Here is a 23,623-nt window from a genome sequence, read left to right as displayed (position 1 = left end):
AGGAGGATAAGTAAAAGCTGAAAATAAAACCTTAATATTTAATACAAACTTTTTAGAAAGAAATGACCACTGAGCCTCTTACAAAAATACATTAAATGAACACAAAAATCAACCACACGCTGAAAACATCGAATAACAAACACTCTTACACCAAATTAAGATAGACTATACAATTACACTTTAAAGAGAGGGCCCTGAAAGTAATAGGATGTCGAAAAGACAGAATAACCTAACTTATTACACACTAAACCAAAAATAAAATAAACTGCTTCCCTTAAGTGAGCTCTGAAAACAGTAGAAGAGGCAAATGCAGCCTTCAAATCACGGGTCGAGGGGCATAATATATATTCTCGAGACCTTACCAAATGTAAGAGAGGTCCCTAGGCAGTATTACTGAACCAAGGGCGTAGACAGAAGATAGAATCACTTTAACGTCGCAAGACGATCAACGGACACGGCCGTCCGACAGGCAATCACACCTTACCAGTTGGCAGAGAGGTCCCCTTGGCAGTGTTACTGGACCAAGGGCGTAGACTGAAGAATAAATCAATCTCCCAAAGCAGCAGCAACTGATGAAAGGCAGGTATCGTAATCCAGAGATAATTCAAAATCAATCAAGAATAAGGCAGGCCCACACAATGCTAAAGGTCCAGAAAACAACTCCCTCAGTACTCGTGAGACAGCGCCGAATACAGCTCCGGATGAGAAGCCAAAACCACACGTGAAAATAAAACAAGCTCATTGTAATTAAAACTAAACAACAAGTCAGAAATGTCGGGGAGGAGGAAACAGGGTCATTACGTTCCAAAAGAATAATTACTGCCAAAGTGGCTTATTCAAAACAAATCAATTTACGTAAAATTAAACACATACTGACACCTCCTCACCCAACAAAAAAAAAAAAATTTTCCACAAGAAAATTTTTTTCTACAAAGTATTGAACTTAACTCATAATTCAAAGAAATATATTAAAATACTAATATCAAAAGCAAACATAGCAATTCAATCTATATGAAATAAAACAGGGACAATAAGAAAAATTAAAGTCCAATGACAAGACTCAAAAAGTGATTGAGAATACTTTATCACATTGCCGGCCAAAAATAGATTAGAGATAGTGGCAAAAAATTTTGTACCACTTTCAATACAGTCAATAGATATCAAATCTTAACCTTAATATTATGACTTAAAACTAATACAAGTAAATAATTTATAATGACCACGCCAAAAATAACATCAGTATCAACATATGAAGAAATATGCTAATATCCCTATGAACTCACAAGTGGAGCGGTGGGCACAGGTTAGCAGAGCATCAATATTAACAAAACTAACCTATTACTAGACTAAACCTAGATAACCGACAACCAAAAATATAAATCGACCACAATGGGGCTAGTGTTACCTCAACCAAGGTCACCACTCATACACCAGCCTGTAGCGCCTAAAAAACGGCCGTGCTACAGACCCGTGAGCCCGTGACCTGGCTAAATTATTGTGAAAACACAAATATCAGTTAAACAAAAATAAGGACCAAAACCTTAGTAGATTAACCTTAACTTAGTCTAGGCCACCACTCATACACCAGCCTGTAGCGCCTAAAAAACGGCTGTGTTGTGCTACAGACTCGTGAGCCCGTGACCTATCCAAGTTATGCAAAGAAAGAATTAATGCGGACCATTGGCATAAATAAAGTACAGGGACATAACAGTATATGATTAATGATTTATAAAAACTAACCATCAATCACCAAAAATAAGAAAAAACGTAACACACTGTTCACATAATGATTTTACGACACACTCAATATTGTGGCCCTTCACAACACCTTCCAATAATGCCTCTTTTCACTCCAGAGAGCGTCCTTACTCAACACTATTTGTTTCTGCAACTCATTGAGTTTCAAAGAGCGTCTTTTCACTACACTTCACTCAGTTTTAGTGCCTCTACACTTCAGAGAGCGTCCTCACACTAAACGGGTTTGGGCCTTAAATACACACATCATTAATGGACATACACAAGACAATGGTAACACCTTAAAATTAACCTGGACATACACAAGACAATGGTAACACCTTAAAATTAGCCTCCACCAATAACACATACTAAAGTAAACAGAAATCAAAAGTACCCTTAACCACTCTTAATCAAAGACGACACCGAAGAAAAACCTGCAAATCACGACATTTAACCTCTTAATCTTAAGTACTTAATCCTAAATTATTTCATAAACAAAAACACCTGACACAACATTATTACAACACACCTGGAAACCTGTACATTCAATAAATTTATAGGATTAATCAAATCAGTTAATATAAGTATATACAAAACAACTTTACGAAGAACAAAAAGGTTTTTCTCAAATCAACCTATTGATCAGTCACTGATGCATGACAGCGCATCAGCGACATTACTTTTGCCTGGAATGTGTGAAAAGCTAAAATTCCATTCCTGGAGCAGGAGGCTCCAACGCATCAACCGTTGATTTTTATTCCTAAACCTGTTCAAGAAAACCAACGGATTATGATCCGTTAATATTTTAATCGAGTCCTATAGAGGATAAATACACCTGAAAATGATTTACAGCTAAAATTAATCCCAAAGTCTCTTTCTCTACAGTCAGGTATTTCCGTTGTGCCGGGGATAACTTTTTGGAGAAATAGGCAACAGGATGAGATACTCCATGAGCATCTTCCTGCAACAAAACTGCTCCAACCCCAACATCACTCGCATCAGTAGCAAGCGAAAAAGGAACGTCAAAATCAGGAGCTTTCAAAATAGGGAAATTCATTAGGACCTGCTTTAACTTTTCAAAGGCATTTTGGGCATCATTAGTCCAAACAAAAGTCACATTCTTACGTAATAAATTAGTCAGGGCTCAGCGATATCAGAAAAATTCTTAACAAATCTACGGTAATACCCTACTAAACCAAGGAATTTTCTGACATCCCTGCGACACTTCGGTATTTCAATATGTCTAATAGAGTCTACGTTTGCCTGTTTTGGAGCCACTTTCCCAAAACCTACTTCGTGACCCAAATATACAACCTTTGCTTTGGCAAACTCACTCTTTTTTAGGTTTATAACCAAACCAGCTTTCCTAAGTACCTGAAATAAAGCCTTAATACGTTTAAGATGGGTGTCCCAGTCATCACTATAAATTACAATATCATCAATATAAACAACACACCCCTCTAAACCTTGGACCAAAGTATTCATTAACCTTTGAAAGGTCGCAGCGGCATTCTTCATCCCAAAAGGCATTACTTTACATTGGTAGAGTCCTTTTTGCGTTACAAACGCTGACAAATCCCGTGCCCGTTTGGACAGCGGAACTTGCCAATACCCCTTCAACAAATCAAATTTAGTCATATATTTTGAATTCCCTATCCTGTCAATACAATCCTCTATCCTGGGTAAAGGGTAACTATCAGGCTTTGTGACCTCGTTGACTTTGCGGTAATCAAAACAAAGCCTGAATTGACCATCCTGTTTCTTTACCAAAACAACAGGTGAAGACCACGGACTGTTGCTGGGTTCGATCAGCCCGTGTCGTAACATATAATCAACCTCTTTATCCACAACATCATTTTTAAATGGATTTAACCTGTAAGGGGATTGTTTTACCGGAGTTGCGTTACCCACATCCACATCATGTTCAAGGACAGTGGTCTGTCCTGGAACATCAGAAAATAAATCCTTATAACTAAAAACTAACTTTTTCAAAGATCCCTGTTCTACTAAATTCAAATGTGAAACCATTTCTGAAAAATTTTCTAAAGAATGTTCATTATCATTAGGCCATTCGGCACCATCAAAACAATCATCATCAAAATTACTCACGTCTGGAAAAGAAAAGGAATTAATATCATTACATTACACTTTGTAGTATCACCAACTAATGCCACTGGGAATAACTTTGTCACGACCTTTATAAGCTTTTAACATATTTATGTGACATAACTGGTAGGGTCTCCTCCTTTCAGGAGTTTCAACTAAATAATTAACATCACTTACTTTCTTTAAAATTTTCCACGGTCCTGAAAATGAAGCTTTTAAAGGGTTTCCTGGAATGGGAAGCAATACCAAAACATTATCACCCACTACAAAATTACGCTCCTTAGTATTTCGGTCAAAAAAAGTATTTCATTTTCTTTTGGCTACACAATAAATTTTCACCAGCAAACTTCCAAGCCTTCGTTAATTTATCACCCAAATTACTAACATAATCTAATAGATTCATATCAGGGGCGTCCCCCTCCCAAGATTCACGAACCACATCCAATGGACCACGCACACAATGACCAAAAATAAGGCTGAAAGGTGAAAATCCTAAAGACTGACTCGGCACTGACCGAAATGCAAATAATAAATAAGGTAGTTCCTTATCCCATTCAGAACCATTAACCAAACAATATTTTTTTATCATAGACTTCATGGTTTGATGAAATCGTTCCAAAACACCTTGACTTTCAGGGTGGTATGGAGAAGAAGTCACATGTTTAATTTTTAATTCAGCCATCTTCTCCCTAAATAATTTACTCAGAAGATTAGACCCACAATCAGACTGAATTACTTTGGGCATTCCGAACCTGGTGAAAAATTCAATTAATACTTCAACAATTTTAACAGATTTTACATTTCGTAGTGGTATTGCCTCAGGATATCGAGACATCCTATCCATAATTGTCAAAATATACTGATTGCCACTACAAGTTTTCGGCAGAGGACCAACCACGTCAATAATTACCTCTCTGAACGGTTCAGAAACAACAGGAATAGGATGTAATGGTGCCTTTGGAATTGGTTGATTAGGCTTCCCGACCTTTTGACACGCATCACAACTATTTACAAATTTTTTAACATCATCTTTCATCTTAGGCCAAAAATAATTTTCACACAATTTACGAGTGGTTTTAAAAACACCAAAATGACCAGCCAAACCATTTTCATGAGCCAATGTCATTAACTCCTTTCGATAAACAAAAGGAACCACAATCTGTTTAACAATTTCACAACCTGTATTAATGGCATCAAAAGGTCTACTTATTCTATACAAAATATTATTAACTATCTTAAATCGAGGGACAGTCAAATCCGTAATTTCGCCAGACTCAACTGGCAGGTCTTTAAAATCTGCTTTCTGAGCTGAAATAAGTTCCTTAGTAGTCCAATTAAGTTTATTATCTAACACACCACTATCTATAACTAAGCTATCACTACGATCTAAACTACTCAAATCAACATCAACTACCGACTCGGCCGAGTCAACACTACTAGCCTTCGATCGAGTGACTACAGATATTTCATTACCGGAATTTAATACAATAGGGAAAGTTTTATTTATTAGGGCGACATCATTCCCTAACACCAAATCCACATCTTTAATAGGAAATTTATCAATAATAGCCAGTTTTAAATAACCTGAAAAAGACGGGCATGATAAATAAAAACTCTCAACCGGGTAAGACCTGACCGTATCTGGAAAACCACTTAACAAAACATATTCCTTATTTGAACATTCCAAATCAATAGGTAAGGATTCTCTGAGAATTAAAGACTGAGCAGCCCCAGTGTCACGCAAAATTTTAACCTTTCTTTGCTCAGTCGAATTCCCAGAGCGAACAAAACCATCAGACAAAAATTTCTGAAAAGGAGCCAGTGACTTATTGCCTAGTCATTGATTATTAGAGTTCTCAGCCACTGACTCGTTCTCATTCCTACGAATGGCCATTACCGGACGTCTTTCGGTCCTTTGTGACCTTTTAAATGCATAACACATGCTCTTGACGTGTCCCTTCTTATGACAGAAGAAACAAGTCAAAGTTCTCAACTTCTCCGGGTTATCCGTAGTCTGCCTATTATAGCTGTTAACAGGAGTAGTCCTGAGAACCATAATTAACATTAGGCCTATTATACCTGTTCTGATTACTACTCCTGTTGCTCTCACCCAACCAGATTTCTCATTTCTGGGTACTTCCCCTATCACATTTTTATGAGAGAGGAGGTACTCATCACTTGCAATTGCCACCTCCTGTAAAGTTTCTAATTTTAACTCTTCGAGGTGTACCTTCACCTCATTAGGCACGGACCTTTTAAACTCCTCAACCAAAATTAATTCTTTTAATTTCTCAAAGTCTGTCACCTCCTTAGACTTTAACCAGTCGCCAGCAAATTGCTCTTTAGCCCTGGCGAACTCTACAAAAGTCTGCCCTTTTTCCTTCTGTAAATTACGGAAGCGTTGTCGGTAAGCTTCCGGTACCAACTCGTAAGCCTTCAAAACTATGGCCTTTACAGAATCATAATCCGAGGACAGATCTTCGTCCAAGGTAACGTAAACTTTCTGGGCCTTACCTAACAATTTACTCTGAATAAGAGTGGTCCAATACTCTTTTGGCCATTCCAACCTTGAAGCTATTCTCTCAAAAGAAACAAAAACTCTGCCACGTTAACTTCCTGAAAATTTGGGACTAACTTTAGAGCTTCAGTTAGATTAATACAAGGCATTGCAGACACATTATGTTGGGAAGAAGAAGAACCCCTATTACTCAATGCTTGCATAGCAAGTTCGTGCTGCCTCTCTCTCTCTCTCTCCTCAGCCTTCAACCTTTGGAGATCTATTTCCATTCTTTTCAACTGAATCTGCCTATCTAAAATTTCTACTGATACCGCTTCCTCCACCTGCCTAGTCTCTGGTTTACCTTCTGCCTTCATCACCTTAACCTTTTCATAAACATTAAGAAGTAACAAGCCCTTCCTAACAGACCCAGGATTTTCAATTTCAACAAATTCTGCTACACTCTCTAAATCAGGCTTATTCAATTCTGCCAACCTGTCCTGCCACCCCTCTCCACTCAAGAGCTCCGGGATATTCAAATCAGCCATAGTAAATTAATTACACACAAGTAAATATATAAATGTATCTCACAAAATATACCCAAAAACAAACCAATACACTGAACACCAATAACCACACGAATATCCTACCACGGTCAAGAAAAAAAAATTATAAACACCGATCAACACAAAAATATATGAGAGAAGGTATTACTATGCTGCAAACACCCCAAGAATCCACTCTATACACTCAAGTGACTACAGGATCCGATAAATCCTGGCAAAAGGTCGCCAAATGTTATGGGCCCACGCCCATCAAACATACACAAGTCTCTTAAAATACAAACAAAGTCACTAACGACCAAGTCCACAATAGGTGGAATGGCCGCAACAGAGTGTACAGAGATGGAATTAAGGAGGATAAGTAAAAGCTGAAAATAAAACCTTAATATTTAATACAAACTTTTTAGAAAGAAATGACCACTGAGCCTCTTACAAAAATACATTAAATGAACACAAAAATCAACCACACGCTGAAAACATCGAATAACAAACACTCTTACACCAAATTAAGATAGACTATACAATTACACTTTAAAGAGAGGGCCCTGAAAGTAATAGGATGTCGAAAAGACAGAATAACCTAACTTATTACACACTAAACCAAAAATAAAATAAACTGCTTCCCTTAAGTGAGCTCTGAAAACAGTAGAAGAGGCAAACGCAGCCTTCAAATCACGGGTCGAGGGGCATAATATATATTCTCGAGACCTTACCAAACGTAAGAGAGGTCCCCTAGGCAGTATTACTGAACCAAGGGCGTAGACAGAAGATAGAATCACTTTAACGTCGCAAGACGATCAACGGACACGGCCGTCCGACAGGCAATCACACCTTACCAGTTGGCAGAGAGGTCCCCTTGGCAGTGTTACTGGACCAAGGGCGTAGACTGAAGAATAAATCAATCTCCCAAAGCAGCAGCAACTGATGAAAGGCAGGTATCGTAATCCAGAGATAATTCAAAATCAATCAAGAATAAGGCAGGCCCACACAATGCTAAAGGTCCAGAAAACAACTCCCTCAGTCCTCGTGAGACAGCGCCGAATACAGCTCGGATGAGAAGCCAAAACCACACGTGAAAATAAAACAAGCTCATTGTAATTAAAACTAAACAACAAGTCAGAAATGTCAGGAGGAGGAAACAGGGTCATTACGTTCCAAAGAATAATTACTGCCAAAGTGGCTTATTCAAAACAAATCAATTTACGTAAAATTAAACACATACTGACAATATATATATATATATATATATATATATATATATATATATATATATATATATATATATATATATATATATCTCACACAGACACACACACACACACACACACATATATATATATATATATATATATATATATATATATATATATATATATATATATATATATATATATATATATATATATATATATATATATTATGATTAGCAAAATTCGCTAGCAAACTGCCTCCCCCTCCTTTGTGTTTGTTGGTTGTTCTGTTGTGTTTCATTTACTGCCAGCCGGCCGATCGATAGACCATCTGTCTATTGACTTAAAAACAAGGGTTTAAAAGATTATAGGCACTCCCATTTTTGATAAAGATCTTTCCTTCGAGGCAAAAGTAATCTGGCTTAGGTGTCTCTCCTACAGGCCAAAACCTCCCTGAAGGCAGCAGGTGCAATGAGTCAAAACATCTGTGTTGGGCGCACCCCTGCCCCATAGGAGGGGGATAAAAGCAAAAGCCCACGAGGTCTCGACACACACGCGGGCTGGAAGATATGGAATGAAGACGTCCTCAACACCTGGCCCCATCAATGCCCTTGCATCCTAACCACGTGGCCCTTTCCAAAGTATACTTCTCCTCGTGCCCTTCGACCGTATTCCTCTAGCCCACATGCCATTGCTTGGAGTTTCGAGGAGTCCCCATCGCCTTGCCCCTTTACGGAAGCCCTTGCATCTCACCACGTGGAAGAAACATCGCCCTCGGAAATCGCAAGTCATCCACGGACTGCCTTCTACGCGCCGGAAAATCTGCTAAGGTAAAGTGCCCTGGAAGAGCCCCATTTCAGTCACGCTTTTGTCTCGTAATATTTGCTTAAAAAGAAAGCCAGAAATCACCCTTGTCTAATGTCCGTGCGCCTCTTGCATCGGCAGTATTAAGTCTTTATTACTCCTTTGGCACCCTCAGTGCAGCCTCAATTCATTATTCTTTTGTCTATTTTCATTACTGGCGTATAATGTGCATATCTCTCATTTCAGAGGGATCCTATTTCGTGGAAGCTTCTCGGACTGTGTCTGGAATCCCCAAGTTTCATTCAATCCCGTAGGAATCTCCTTCAGGATAATAATCTACTTGAGTTCCTCTTTCCCGTACTGATATCATTTATGTAAATACACTCCTTTAAATTTGCCCACGTGTTTTACGTAATATTTCCCTCAGTAACAAGAGCCCTATGCTCATATGAAATTCTCCTTTGTTTTCCTCTTTTTTTACGTTTTCCCGTACCCACGAAGTCAAAATCACAAGGCTAAATTACCTTAAATTGTTGCTTCCTGTCTCACAGAGCATATTTCAAACTGTATTATGATTAGCAAGAATTCGCTAGCAAAGTGCCTCCCCCCCCCTCCTTTGTGTTTGTTGGTTGTTCTGTTGTGTTTCATTTACTGCCAGCCGGGCGATCGATAGACCATCTGTCTATCGACTTAAAAACAAGGGTTTAAAAGATTAAAGGCGCTCCCATTTTTGATAAAGATCTTTCCTTTGAGGCAAAAGTAATCTGGCTTGGGTGTCTCTCCTACAGGCCAAAACCTCCCCTGCGGGCAGCAGGTGCAATGAGTCAAAACATCTGTGTTGGGTGCACCCCCTGCCCCATAGGAGGGGATAAAAAGCAAAAGCCCACGAGGTCTCGACACACACGCGGGCTGGAAGATATGGAATGAAGACGTCCTCAACACCTGGCCCCATCGATGCCCTTGCATCCTAACCACGTGGCCCTTTCCAAAGTATACTTCTCCTCGTGCCCTTCGACCGTATTCCTCCAGCCCACACGCCATTGCTTGGAGTTTCGAGGAGTCCCCATCGCTTGCCCCTTTATGGAAGCCCTTGCATCTCACCACGTGGAAGAAACTCGCCCTCGAAATCGCAAGTCATCCACGGACTGCCTTCTACGCGCCCTCGGAAAATCTGCTAAGGTAAAGTGCCCTGGAAGAGCCCCATTTCAGTCACGCTTTTGTCTCGTAATATTTGCTTAAAAGAAAGCCAGAAATCACCCTTGTCTAATGTCCGTGCGCCTCTTGCATCGGCAGTATTAAGTCTTTATTACTCCTTTGGCACCCTCAGTGCAGCCTCGAATTCATTATTCTTTTGTCTATTTTTCATTACTGGCGTATAATGTGCATATCTCTCATTTCAGAGGATCCTATTTCGTGGAAGCTTCTCGGACTGTGTCTGGAATCCCCAAGTTTCATTCAATCCCGTAGGAATCTCCTTCAGGATAGTAATCTACTTGAGTTCCTCTTTCCCGTACTGATATCATTTATGTAAATACACTCCTTTAAATTTGCCCACGTGTTTTACGTAATATTTCCCTCAGTAACAAGAGCCCTATGCTCATATGAAATTCTCCTTTGTTTTCCTCTTTTTATGTTTTCCCATTACCCACGAAGTCAGAATCACAAGGCTAAATTACCTTAAATTGTTGCTACCTGTCTCACAGAGCATATTTCAAACTAAAACCACAGAAAAACGTAAAATATATATATATATATATATATATATATATATATATATATATATATATATATATATATTATATACATACTCTAATATATATTTATATACATACTCACACACACACACACACACACACACACACACACACACACACACACACACACACATATATATATATATATATATATATATATATATATATATATGAATGATAAAATGACCCATAAAACACTCTTTGAATGTTGCAACCATATGTTTCGAGCACTCCCTTCTGTGCCCCTGTTCACTGGTAAATATGGGCAGATGAAATGTTACAAGAGAATATATACAAACCATTTTTAGGTGTGGCTTTAAGTCTCCGGTGTATGCTGTTGACCGTTTTTCCCAAGAATGAGAAAAAATAAACAATTCTCCGCTGGAGAATTGTTTATTTTCCCTCCTCGGGAAACGGTCACCTACATACCATCGGAGACTTAAAGCCACACCTACATATGTGTTGTATATATTCTCTTGTATCATTTCATCTATCCATATTTTACCAGTGAACAGGGGCACAGAAGGGAGTGCTCGAAACATATGGTTATAACGTTCAAATAGTGTTTTATGGGCCTTTTTATCTACATATTGTACTGTGGTATGACAGTAAAAGACATTCATATATATATATATAAATATAAATATATATATATATATATATATATATATATATATATATATATATATATATATATATATATATATATATATATATATATATGTATGTATGTATGATTATGATTATAATCACTTTTGTACATGATTCATTTATCACACATTACCACAGGTGTAAAATAAGAGATGGGGTGTAGGTCCTCACCGGTTTCGACTTTATTTCCAAGCCATTGACGAAGGCGTATTAGAAGTCACAAATATATATATACTACAGAAACAGTACTGACAAACATACACAACCGTTAGAGACTACATATCCACCTACAGGCTGGTGTCAAGGTAGGAGTGGCCTTCAAAACTCATTTGGCTAAAAATCACAACATACTCTGAGGGGACAATACTGATAAACATACCGACCATAGGCGACGAGAGATCCACACCTGACAGGTGTCAGGGAGGCAGAGTTTGGAAAAGTCATAAGCACTGCTGCCCCCGTACTGTGTTTACAAAGATGATAATCTTATTTTCATATATCTCTATGGCCTACCTTAAAATTTAAACAGTTTACAAGTTTATATATATATATATATATATATATATATATATATATATATATATATATATATATATATATATATATATGAACAATAGAAATGAAAACTGGGTAAACACTTATGAGTTACTTTACACAAGTAAATTACACCACCCCGCGTAGGCCCCAAAGGAGATTACAAGGGAGTGAATGTGAGAGCAATAAGAAATATAGTGAAAGAAAATGTTCATCGAACAGTCCCAATTCCAACTGTACCTTTGTCCTGGAGACGAGATATCTTGATGTTGAAGCCAGACCTTAACTTTAATACAAGGTGTCAGTGGTGTATCAGAGCCGAATGGCACAGCATAAAGTTGGTTTATGGGAAGAGGGAGGAAGGGAGGAAGACCGACCATCAAAGATTCTGTCTGCTCTGGTCGTAGGCTGCGAACTCCTCGTGTGACAGGTCATCTCCTTATACGCACTTCCTCGCGTCCCATCCTCAGGTTGGTGTCTGTTTACAGCTGAAGACGCAGGTGCACTGGAAAATGAGAATCAGCGACAGCACACATAAAGAGGGAACAATGGACACACAATAGAGACATTAAGGCCGAGAGGGTGGAGTTTTCTACACTGGGGTGTCAGCCGTAGCGAATTGCTAATTGGAAGGGAGCATCTGCTTGTGTGGTCCTAGCGACTGACACACATTCACACTGTTATCTTAAATGAAATTCATGGAGCTTGCCCGTGCATTTGCAATGAATAAATGACGTGACATATATATATATATATATATATATATATATATATATATATATATATATATATATATATATATATATATATATATATATTATATTGTAGTGATAGCTAGGAAATATTCGTTTGGAATAGCTTAAATATAAAAGAGAGGAAAAGAAATGAGAGAGAACCATTAATAGACAAATCATAGAGAGAGAAGAGAGAGAGCCTTAGGGGAGTGAGGTCGAGAGCCTCACCATTTGGGGGTTAAGAAGAAAGAAAGGCTCATATTTCGATTCACTTAACTTATATAAATACTGTATATTTTACTAGTGTGTTAATTAAGTAAAGAAAGCTGCACTGTCTTCCTAAGCCTCCTAAGGGTTTTCAGAGAAACTTTTCACCTGCATGGAACACACTGCCTCATATAAGCTACAGCAAACTTCTCGGCCATTGCCTCCTCTACAACAGACTAACACCTAGTAGTGCAGCAGATTGCTGTAAAATCGCTCAGATAGTGAAACAAGAAATTTGGCACAAACATTCCTAAGACTACGCCTTTAGAAAAGGGCGCTGAATACCCAAATTCAAGATGGCGGCTATTTTCAAAATGGCCGCCATCTATGTTGAGATTCATTGGCTTGGGAGCATCTATTGGATGGAATATGCCAGTTTTTTTTTTTTTAAACTCGACTTTGTGGTTATAAAAATGTTCCATACCACACATTTTATTGAAAAACCCTTACTAAACAGAATTGCAACCAAGATGCATGCATATACGGTTGCCATGTTTTTTTTTTTCATCCACAGCGCTAGTAGACATAGAATCAACTGTTTTATTAATGGTATATTCATGTGATCAGACAGTTTAACTAATATGCTATTTTCAACTGAAATAGTAATGGTATGGTCACATACAACATTGTGTCTAAGACTGTAACCATAAAAGAAAAGAAGAGAACACGGACTGCAAACGAATCAATCTATGTATAGGCCCTCAACTCACACCTTTGGAAAAATTCGAGGATAAGAAGGTAGGGCATAGCATGACACGTTGATGCCTGCCAGATTATCTACTGAAGAGAGGGCAATATTTGTATCTAGACTTCACATTTGCAAGTGCACAGAGCTGTGCAGGGAAGACCCAGCTTGTAGCACTTGCACCTTCCCTATTAAGCCTGCTTTGCATCCACATTTGGTAAGCTGCTGGCAACTCTTGGCTAAGGGCGAAATATTGTCCAGAGGACTTGCCATGCTTCACCAGACTTTGCCATCCCCACTCAGGTTCTCTGGCTGTGGCCACACTGGTGCCTGCCCCTGCCACTAATAAATCCGCCTGCACGCAGCACGCTGGTGTGTTGGAGGAGAGCTCCCTGGTTGGTGGAATGGCCCATATGCCCTTTGTTTTCTGGCAAACATATCAAGTCTAGTTCATTCACAGTGCCAGCAGTGCTGGATCTTTCACACATAAGGGCACAAACCTCTCCAGGACCTTCAGGTCACTTCTTCCACTCTCTGAGAGGGTAGTGACTCAGTTTGGAGAACACAGTGGAGGCCTCTGAAAGATGTTCCATGTCTGCCAGGCGGTCTTCTTACTGGGTTCGGAAGTGCTGACACTGTATCACAGCCTGTGAACGCATGGAAGAAGAGCATGCCATTCACCTTCTCTGGCCCAGAGAGGTCATGCACACAATTCAGCCGCAGGTTCTGGCCTTGGCCAAAATGCCACCCATAGCTTCTGTAGCTCAGATTGTGGAGAGGAGAAAGCACTGACTGCAACGACAAGAACATCTGTGTCATTTGCTTTAACCGTGATGGTCTTGGCTCCATGTCTCTGTGGCATATTTGGCATGGAGAGATGCTGGAAAACAGCTTCCTCATGAGAGCACTTTTCCAGTCCCTGAAGACTAGCCTCAAGGAGTGCTGAGGACAGCAGACCTGGGTGGCAATGACAACATTTTGGAGCAGACATCTGGGCAACTTTGTCTGCCAGGAACTGGAACAACTCTGGTTCCTGCAGGCATCGTGTCTTAGGAAATTGCTGCGCCAGTTGGGATGGAATTGTGTTCTTGTTCGTCACCTTGCGCTCTTCCTCTCCTGGACCACGTTGGAGCCTGGTCTCAGCTTCTTTGAGGTTGATGTATTGTACATCAAATACAAGATGTGATGATGTGTACTTGCTGCTATAGGATTGTATCACAGGCAAGAAGTCGCAAAGTGCATAGCCCTCAAAGGTCTTTTCCTTTCTTGGTGGTAGCAGCAGGACCAAAGCTGATCCATCTACAATGAGGACATCAGTCTTTGGTCTTGTCTTCTAGTGTAACATGACTCCTGTGGACCGAGGTCAGCTGAGACTTCTGGACATGTGTACAGCCTACCACCCTCACTAAGGGAAGCTGGGAACGTTTGATTCTCGTGCTGAAGAATTCCTGCAGATCACATTCACGGCCTGACAGGATATAAATAGCTGAGAAAGCTGGCATCCTCCCTCTTCAGAAGTTTCTGCTTTGACTGTTCTACAGGAGCAGCTTCTGCCTGAAGAAGTCAGTTCTGTTCTTCTTTATCGGCTCATAGAAGGAGACTGCATTGTTTGCCAAAGAGTCTGAAAACTTCTGGAATTTAAAGCGCTCTGCCGCTGTGTGTCTGTAGAAGTTCTGCTGAGCTGGGGTGGGCAATGTCTTTGTTGTCAATGGAATACAGATCCCGGCTCTCTTCCTGAAAAGGACTTCCCAAGTGTTGTAAAGCTAATGACAGCTTGCTGACTCTCTCCAAGAATGTCTTCTGGCGCATGAGGTGTTTGTTCATGGTGTGTTGTCTGCTCATTAGACTCCTTACTTTGAACCTCTGTTTCAGATGCAGACAATTAAGCGGATGATCTCTGGGCCAGCCACCATCCATCTTCTGAGTGCTGACGGACTCAGTTTCAGCCCAATGGTTCGCCATCAGCCTTTATAAAGGCATTGGCCTGCTCATGAGCTTGGTCAAGAGCCATTGCTGAGAACCGGGCGACTGGTCTTGTGCACACAAAGTTGCTAGCCTGAACTCCTTGTGCAACTCTGGGTGAACTCTCTAGGTAAGCATGTTCCTGAGGTGAATAGGGGCAGCCAACGAGCATAGTTTCAGCTATTGTTGGAAAGAAGTAGGGTATCTGCTCATGCAATGCCTGGCAGTAGAGGACAAAATTGGCCTCAATGGAAGGACCTGATCAGTAGGAATATCACAAGTTCCATAGACAACACCATGTGCCAGAAGGGAACTGTGACTCTGCTGTCTTCGAAGGTCACACCACTCTCAAACTCTAATGCCTGCTCATTGTTGTTTGCTTTCTCAAGCACAGTAGTCGTGTATGCTGTCCCCAGGAGTTTTGTAACAAACTAGAGGTTGTAACCTGGTGCATCTGCTGTACCAAGCTACACTTGCAGCTGATAGGAAGGATTCTGCAGTTCCAGATGAAGCACTCCTGCCTCCACCAGAGCTCCTGTCCAACTACTGCCATGTGAAGAGTACCAAGAGATGCTGCTGCCATCTCAATGTGCAGACTACTCAAACATTACCAGATACTTGTTCGCCATACTGATCAGGCCACTGCCACTGCACCTGCTTTGCTACGGCATAGATTGGCTGATCAGCTGTGATTATGGGTATCTGGCCAGGGTTCAGAAAACAGTGACATCCTGCACCCTGCATCACGTGTTTGATCGTAGCAAATAAGAATGAGCCTGATCACGCAGGAGAGAAGCAATGAAGTTATGGTTACTTCAAATTCTGGGCTTTCTTCATTGAAGTTTGATGAGCTGGGACCACGCCAGATTCACTGCATCATCTATTTCCTGGGTGACTATGACTTGTCTAGCCACTGATACTCCAGTGCAAGCTGTGGATTCCTAAGATATCTGTGGGTGGCTTTGCATGCAGTGTTTGGTACAGGGTTCTTTGTTTGAAAGGAAGCTGGTGAGATGTTTGTAATGTGTCCGGTAATTCAGGCACCAACCTCACTTTCTCAGGTGCAAACTTTAGTTGCTGTCTTTCCTGTTCAGTGTTCTCCTTGGTGGGTGCAAACATGGAGATGCTAGTTCCATGGAAGGAGGTAGTGGTGAAGAGTTGCATGTTGTGGTCGATGTTGTCCATCACTGCAGTGGTGAACAACCCTTTCGCAGTACTGGGGACAGACCACACTCCTCCTCCACATATTTGCTAACTGTGGCATCTCTCCATCTGTGTAGAGAATCAGTACTCTGTCATAAGAGATACTGAGGCCATACTGATGCAGCATTTCAACCAGGTTTCTTCTGCCTGGCTTTGGCATAGACTGAGAGTCCCATGTAGACTGGGGAATGGTGTTTCTGTCTTTGAGGAGTGTCTATGAGTTGTTGCCCTCTTTGTATCGGGAGTAGCAGTTGAACTGCATGAGCTGTGCAATGGCCTGGTCTGACTCTTGATGCTCCAAATCGTAACTGTGACTTGATGTCAGCCCCATGCTCAACCATCTCAAGCAAACTGAGCAGAGAGGCACAGAATTTCGTACACAAGCCTCAGAAAATGTGCCATCAAACCGTGACTGATGATCAAGTATAGACTTTCTGATAATATTTGCTGCTTTAGCAATGATAACTGCTCTGAAAGATCAGATGATTGAGCAAGTGCTTTTCCCACATCCTTTTGAAATGCAAGTAATACATCTCTGTTGTGATCAGAGCCTCAAGTTCTGGAATTTCTGGCAGAAGTTTGTCTTTGAGTCTCGTGGAATTTACACTTGGTGACTCTACACCTAATTGTTCCAGACGTTGTTGGTAGAGGTGGCAAATATCTGCCAGCCGAAATGTGACTGGATCATCTGAACAAAGGTTGTTTTCAACAATGTATGTCATCAGTTCTGACAGAACTAGTGGATACACATCTGATTCTAACTCAGTGCTACCTTGGTCTTTCTCAAGGCTCCTCAGGTAGGACCTTTTTCTGTTGTAGAGGGCACAAAGACAGGCATGGTGATACTTAAACTCCTGTGCAATGACATCCCCACTAGTCAACTTAGCAAGGAGCTACATCACTAAGTATCTCTGCACATTCACGCAATTTCAAGTCAAGGTCTTAGTACTAGCCTGTCTGAGATCAGATGCAGGTGCCACTTTCTCACAGAAATGCAAACTTCATTGTCATGACTGGTTCGGCGCAGTTTGGTACCTACTAGTCCTTGTGTTGCTGGTCTGGTCATTGATTGTCGCTTGCACGGTCCAGTTTAGTGTTGCTAAACAACAAGCTACAGTTCATGCATTTTGCTGCATTTTTCCTGAGAGTGGCCTCTATGCCATCACCTCTTCATCCAGCCTTGCTGGATCCATTATCAGTGGCATTTCATTAATTTCACTGAACATGGAATGTTCCTTGCCAGCATTGTGTACCCATCATGGTCTAGGACATGATGACTTGAGTAAGAGTGATGTCATGCTTCACCTCTTTGTCCTTCTGACAAAGACAACACAAACTCCAGTTTGTTTTTCATTGCTCAATATTGATTGGCATCACATTCTGGCCATGATTTCACTTTGATTAAGGCCGAGGGGTTATCCTTACCACCTTAAACAAAGCACACATTCCCGTATGGATTCAACTAGGTCTGCCCCTACACCCAGCCCGATCCATTCATCCAGTGCCATTTAAGCCCGCGGTGATCTGTGGCCACCATCCGGTAAGCATGAACCATCATGTACAGCCCCATAACAATTTGGCTCAAGCCCCGGCCGCTGGCACATCCTGTGTATTCAGGTGCGGCTATCTAACTATAGCTGGTCTGGGGCTGTTAGAAAGCATTTGGGGACACTAAATCCAAACTATACTACAACTACTAGTCTAAGACTACAGGATTAGTAAAGTTGGATTAGCTGGCACTGAACCCCATGCTGAGTTACACAGCAGTGATGTCACCAGTGTGCCCTGGTTGTGTGCAAGACATACACTCTTTACATTTATTAATTTTCCTTCAAAATTGATGAGTTATTCGAAAGAGATGGCCCCATTAGGATCTAAAACCAGAAACCAAGATCCATGCTTAAAACGATAATTGTTGAACGGCATTATTTCTCATTATAATTATTGTTTCTACCTTTCTGGCAGCCATATAGCCCCATATTTAAAGGTAAACTGTACTGGAAGCTAAGAAACATAATATTCACAAGAAATAGTATGGAAGAGTTCACCATATTGCTGAAGCAAATACATGCCATTCTAGTGAAAAATTAGCCAAAATCTGTCGATACTGGCCGCCATCTTGGAATTTGGCCGCCATATTAAATTTTTTGCGTGGCCAGCGCCCTTTTCTGATAGAGGGAACTTAAAAGAGCACTTGTGCAAAATTTCATGCTTGTTTCACTATCTGAACGATTCTTATGAAATATGCAATTATCTGCTGCACTATAGTCGTCACCGATGGACTTAATTATTCCAGCAGTTTAAAGGATGGAAAATCTTGAGGTATGTCACTTTCATTACGGCACCGTGATTTCCGTGCTTTAAGGCAGGCGCCATCGTCCTGATCAAGATCGAATCCAGAAAACGCAGAGATTGGCCACTTGGTAGGGTCTTTATAGTTTATACTGACCCCCAGGGTGTGGCGCGATCAACCAAGGTCCTTTACGAAGGAAAGGTGCACCTGCGCACAATTAATCACATTGTTCCCTTAGAAATGTCCAAAGAAGACGACGACGACCCGATCAATTTAAGTGTGCATGATAGTCGAGAGGCAGAAGGACTCGATGGGAATGTGTTCGATGTCGCAAGTGATGACAGTAGCGAGCTTGCTGAAGAGCAAGCTCGGGGATGTGAAGGGAAAGGTACTGAATGAGCCAGGCTGCACAGAAAAGCAGCCCTAGCACAGCAAGAAAGAATGGCTCAGTGGATGTTGGAAGGGACAGTGTAGGACACAAAAAAATTGCGAGTGAGGTGAACTATACACAATGTGAGTCGTAAGGGAGCCTTGAAGGAGGATATAGTAAGTAGTGAGTACTTTGCGAGTTCCTGATGAATCGGTACTACGAGTGCAAGGCTACGGTGAAGAATGTACAGTGTTCATGGGTGATGTAAACTCATCACTAATGATTATATTTGTTCTTTTTGCAATTGAAATGATGACCATGTCAGGTATTGAGTATTTTAGTAAGGTAAGGTAGTGCTTTATTATATTGAAGAACGTCTCAACATGATTGAGGTAGCCGAGTTAATGTTTGTTGTTGGTAGATTAAGAGTGGCCACTCAAACTTTTTTTTATTGCTGTTTGTTGTCACATTTGATCCAGCTACAACAGGGCCCGGTTGGAGTTGGGCCAAGTGGGAAAACCCCCCCCTTTTTTTTTCTTTCCTTCTTTGAGAGTAGGTAGTTAAGTATGTAGATTTAGTGCCTATCATATGAGCCCTCCACTTTGTAGGTGGGAGGATGTGGTGAAAAATTACTCATTTCTCCACCTTGTTGTCCCCCTGGGCGCCAAAAACCATGTCTTTCCTGATTGCACATGGGGCCGGACGAACGTACCTTTATCTTGTCTGGACGACGCTGGTGCGCGACGGGTTGTGTCCAGTGGCGGAAAAGTAGCAATTACGCATCACTGAATGCTAATTAACGAAGCACCTGTGAGGGTGAATCTCATTTTTTCTAAGTAACGTCATCAGTAATAAGTATGTGAAATTTGAGCCTTGATGGATAATGTATTCTAATACACAAACTGGCACAGCTGGAGAACCCTCCCGCCCTCCGTGAGCGTCTATTTAAAGGGGCAGCCGGCTCAGATAGCTGGCTCTCCGATCCAGAACATCACTGAGATAAGTTGCAAAGTGTAAGCACTGAGAGGTTCTTTGTTATATCACCCGTCCTATGGTACAGCAAGTAAGGTAGGATAAGTAATTGAATTCTGTAAATGTGTCCACCGAGGTTTAGTTGTAAGTTATTTCAAACAGGTAGTAAACATTTAAAGTGAATTTCCTTTCTATTCAAGTGTGGTAATTGATATTTTGAGTAACGTAACGAAGTCTGTGTTGACTTCATGTGTGCTGTGTGATTCGTTTTGCTATTGTGATATTATTTGGCTGGGAGAATTCCATTGTGATCATGCATCCATTAGTGATGAGTACTTGTACGTAAATAATTGTGTAAATAAAGTAGTTTTTTAAGTCAACATTTTGAAAACTGTAGGCTAGTCTCATTGAGCCTTCCCTAGATTGTAGACGTTCTCATCATCCTTTGCAATCATATAGCTAATAACATCAGCAAGAAACAGTGTGCTGTGATTAGATTTCATAACAGGGGGTAGTTTTGTCACAGAAGCAGTTACTCTGCTAATGCGCAGATGGTGATGGATTTGTTTCATCTCAGCGATGAATTAGTCTATCTTTATCTCCAAAGTTATGCCTGTAACTACCAATTTTATTCCGTGGATTAAGTACTTAGATATGATGATGGTAATACCACAAGGTGCTTAAGAATTTGTATTTTATTGGTAGGGTATGATTAAGATACGTTTGGCTTTAGATGAACACTGAAAAAAGTGTGGTAATTTTGACGGGAGCAGTTTACAGGATTTCACTGTTGATTTTATTGAGGTAATAAACAATTACATTAATAATTTTTATAAACTGAGTTGGGTCAAATGATGGCCAAGAGCATTTTAAATTACATTGTTTTATGACTGAAAGAAAGTCATTCTATTGCAGTCAAACACATCTGTTTAATTTTTTTGGATATACTCAACTGATTATAGGGTTTGCAGTGGGAGGAGTTTAACTTTGTCGTGTTCCTTTACTTTTATGCTTCGTAGGTTTTCAATGTTGATTTGATCGAGGTAATAAATAATCATATTAATAATTCTCATAAACTGTGATCAGAATTCACGTAAAATTCTGACCAAAAACTGTTACAGGGGATGTGGACTTATTGTTGTAGGTTAATCATACATTTGACAGTGCCTGGACGAAAAGGTGGAGAGTCAGGTGAAAAATGAGAATTAACACGTAAAGCACTGAAGGAAAAGGTGACGTGAAAACGAAAATTTCATTTGTTTTGTCTGTGTCTGTATGTCTGTCACGGGGTAGGGGTTTGATTTTGAGTTATAAACCTTTCTGGGGTGACATAATGGCCGTGTGAAAAATTTTTTCTGGGTTTGTCAGGTGGTTCAGATTGCTGTAGTAACCAAACAAATATACAAACATTCATTTTTTATATATATATATATATATATACAGTATATATATATATACATATATTATTATATATATATATATATATATATATATATATATATATATATATATATATATATATATATATATATATATATATATATATATATATATATAAAGAGTAGAGAGAGAGAGAGAGAGATCATGGAGAGAGAGAGAGTAGAGATTAGAGAGAGAGACCTACATAAAACAGTAGGATGAATATTGCATTAAGAAATTATGCAATAGTTTAAGAAGATAGTATCTGAGTAAATTTTCATGCGATATGACTTCATGCTAGTTTGTAGACAACATTTGCTTGTAGAAGGGGGTCTCATTAGACAACCTACACAGATAGCTACTTTCTTGCCCTGGTGCATAAACGGGATATGAGTCCTTTTTTATAGTTTCTGCGATCATTGATACTTGTATTAAACGTCTGACCGCTCTTGTCCCTCTGTTAATTTTGCGCCTATTACACCACAGATTCTGGGATGTACGAGTAGCTAGCAGCTGATATTGACGTATTATTCAACTTGAAAAGTAACATACATCAGATTGAATGTCAGATTGAAGGATAAAATAACAATAATCATAACAGAACCGGCACTTAGTATACACACAATCTGTCTGTTGACGGCGAGTCATTTTGAGTAATATCAAAACTGTTGTTCTTAAATGGAAGAATTAAATTGTTTCTAATGTGATAATTCAGAAAACAAATCCTCTCTTTTACTGGTATTCAGGCACTCTTACATGTGCCACTGAGGCCGTAAATCTTTCATTTTCTATCTAAGACAGGCTGAATTTTAATATATATAATAAAAAATAAATCTTGAAATTTAGTCACCAGAACATTCTTCATGCAAAAACAATAACATGAAGTTCAACTTTAGCTTTCATTCATTTATCCCTTAAATTATGGCCTACATAGAGCGCCATAAATTTTTATGAAAACACCAGAGAACGAACAAAGAACATCAACCTGAAACTTAAGACACTTCACAGAATCAAGGCTAATTCACAAAATTATTGATGTGACAAAAGTAGAGGATAATCTCCTGGAAAATGACCGGGTAAATGAGACGAGAAATGAGTCATCCACGGGACCGATGTCTGGAAACTCAATCAGAAATGGATTCCAGAGGGAATGGCGACGAGGAACTACGTTCCCGGGTCCTTATTCAAATGACTCAGGAAGGATTCCCAAAAGACGGTTCGTTCCTTCCAGATATTCACTGAATTTTTCTTATTCCCGGAAAACCGTCGATTATATCAAGCAACATTTTATTATGCAGTGCTTATGCCTTAAAGTAAACTTGGCTGTTACCACTTACAATTACAAATTGCCTGGTGAAACCAGTAAATGAAGACACGATTTTAAACTTAACATCGCCGTTTATAAGTTCCCACACCATACTTTGGGAGTTATATAATTCTGTCAATAAGGTTCTTCAGCTAAAATCCCTTTAGCTGAGAGGACAATATCCTTTGTTATAGACGTCAATATAATTCCTTAATGCTATAAAAGAAGAAAGAGGACCAAGCAACAGATATCCGAAACATGCAGATGAGAATACCATGACTGATTTCAAATAGGGAGATAAACGAATAATGAAATTATATATATATATATATATATATATATATATATATATATATATATATTCAAACTGGATGGTATCTAATGGAGTATTTATTCAGAGAAAAAGTTACAAGCTTTCTTGGAGAAACAGTCCACATTATCAAGTGTCCGTACCAAGTATCCGGATACTTGATAATGTGAACTGTTTGTCCCAAGAAAGTTTGTAATTTTTCCTGAATAAATACTCCATTAGATACCATCAGTTTGAATAGTCCTTTAGTAACTCTACTAATGCAC

The sequence above is a fragment of the Macrobrachium rosenbergii genome, chromosome 36 (assembly GCF_040412425.1).
Source record: "Macrobrachium rosenbergii isolate ZJJX-2024 chromosome 36, ASM4041242v1, whole genome shotgun sequence".
Classification (NCBI taxonomy): domain Eukaryota; kingdom Metazoa; phylum Arthropoda; class Malacostraca; order Decapoda; family Palaemonidae; genus Macrobrachium; species Macrobrachium rosenbergii.
This window is presented reverse-complemented; position numbering follows the sequence as displayed.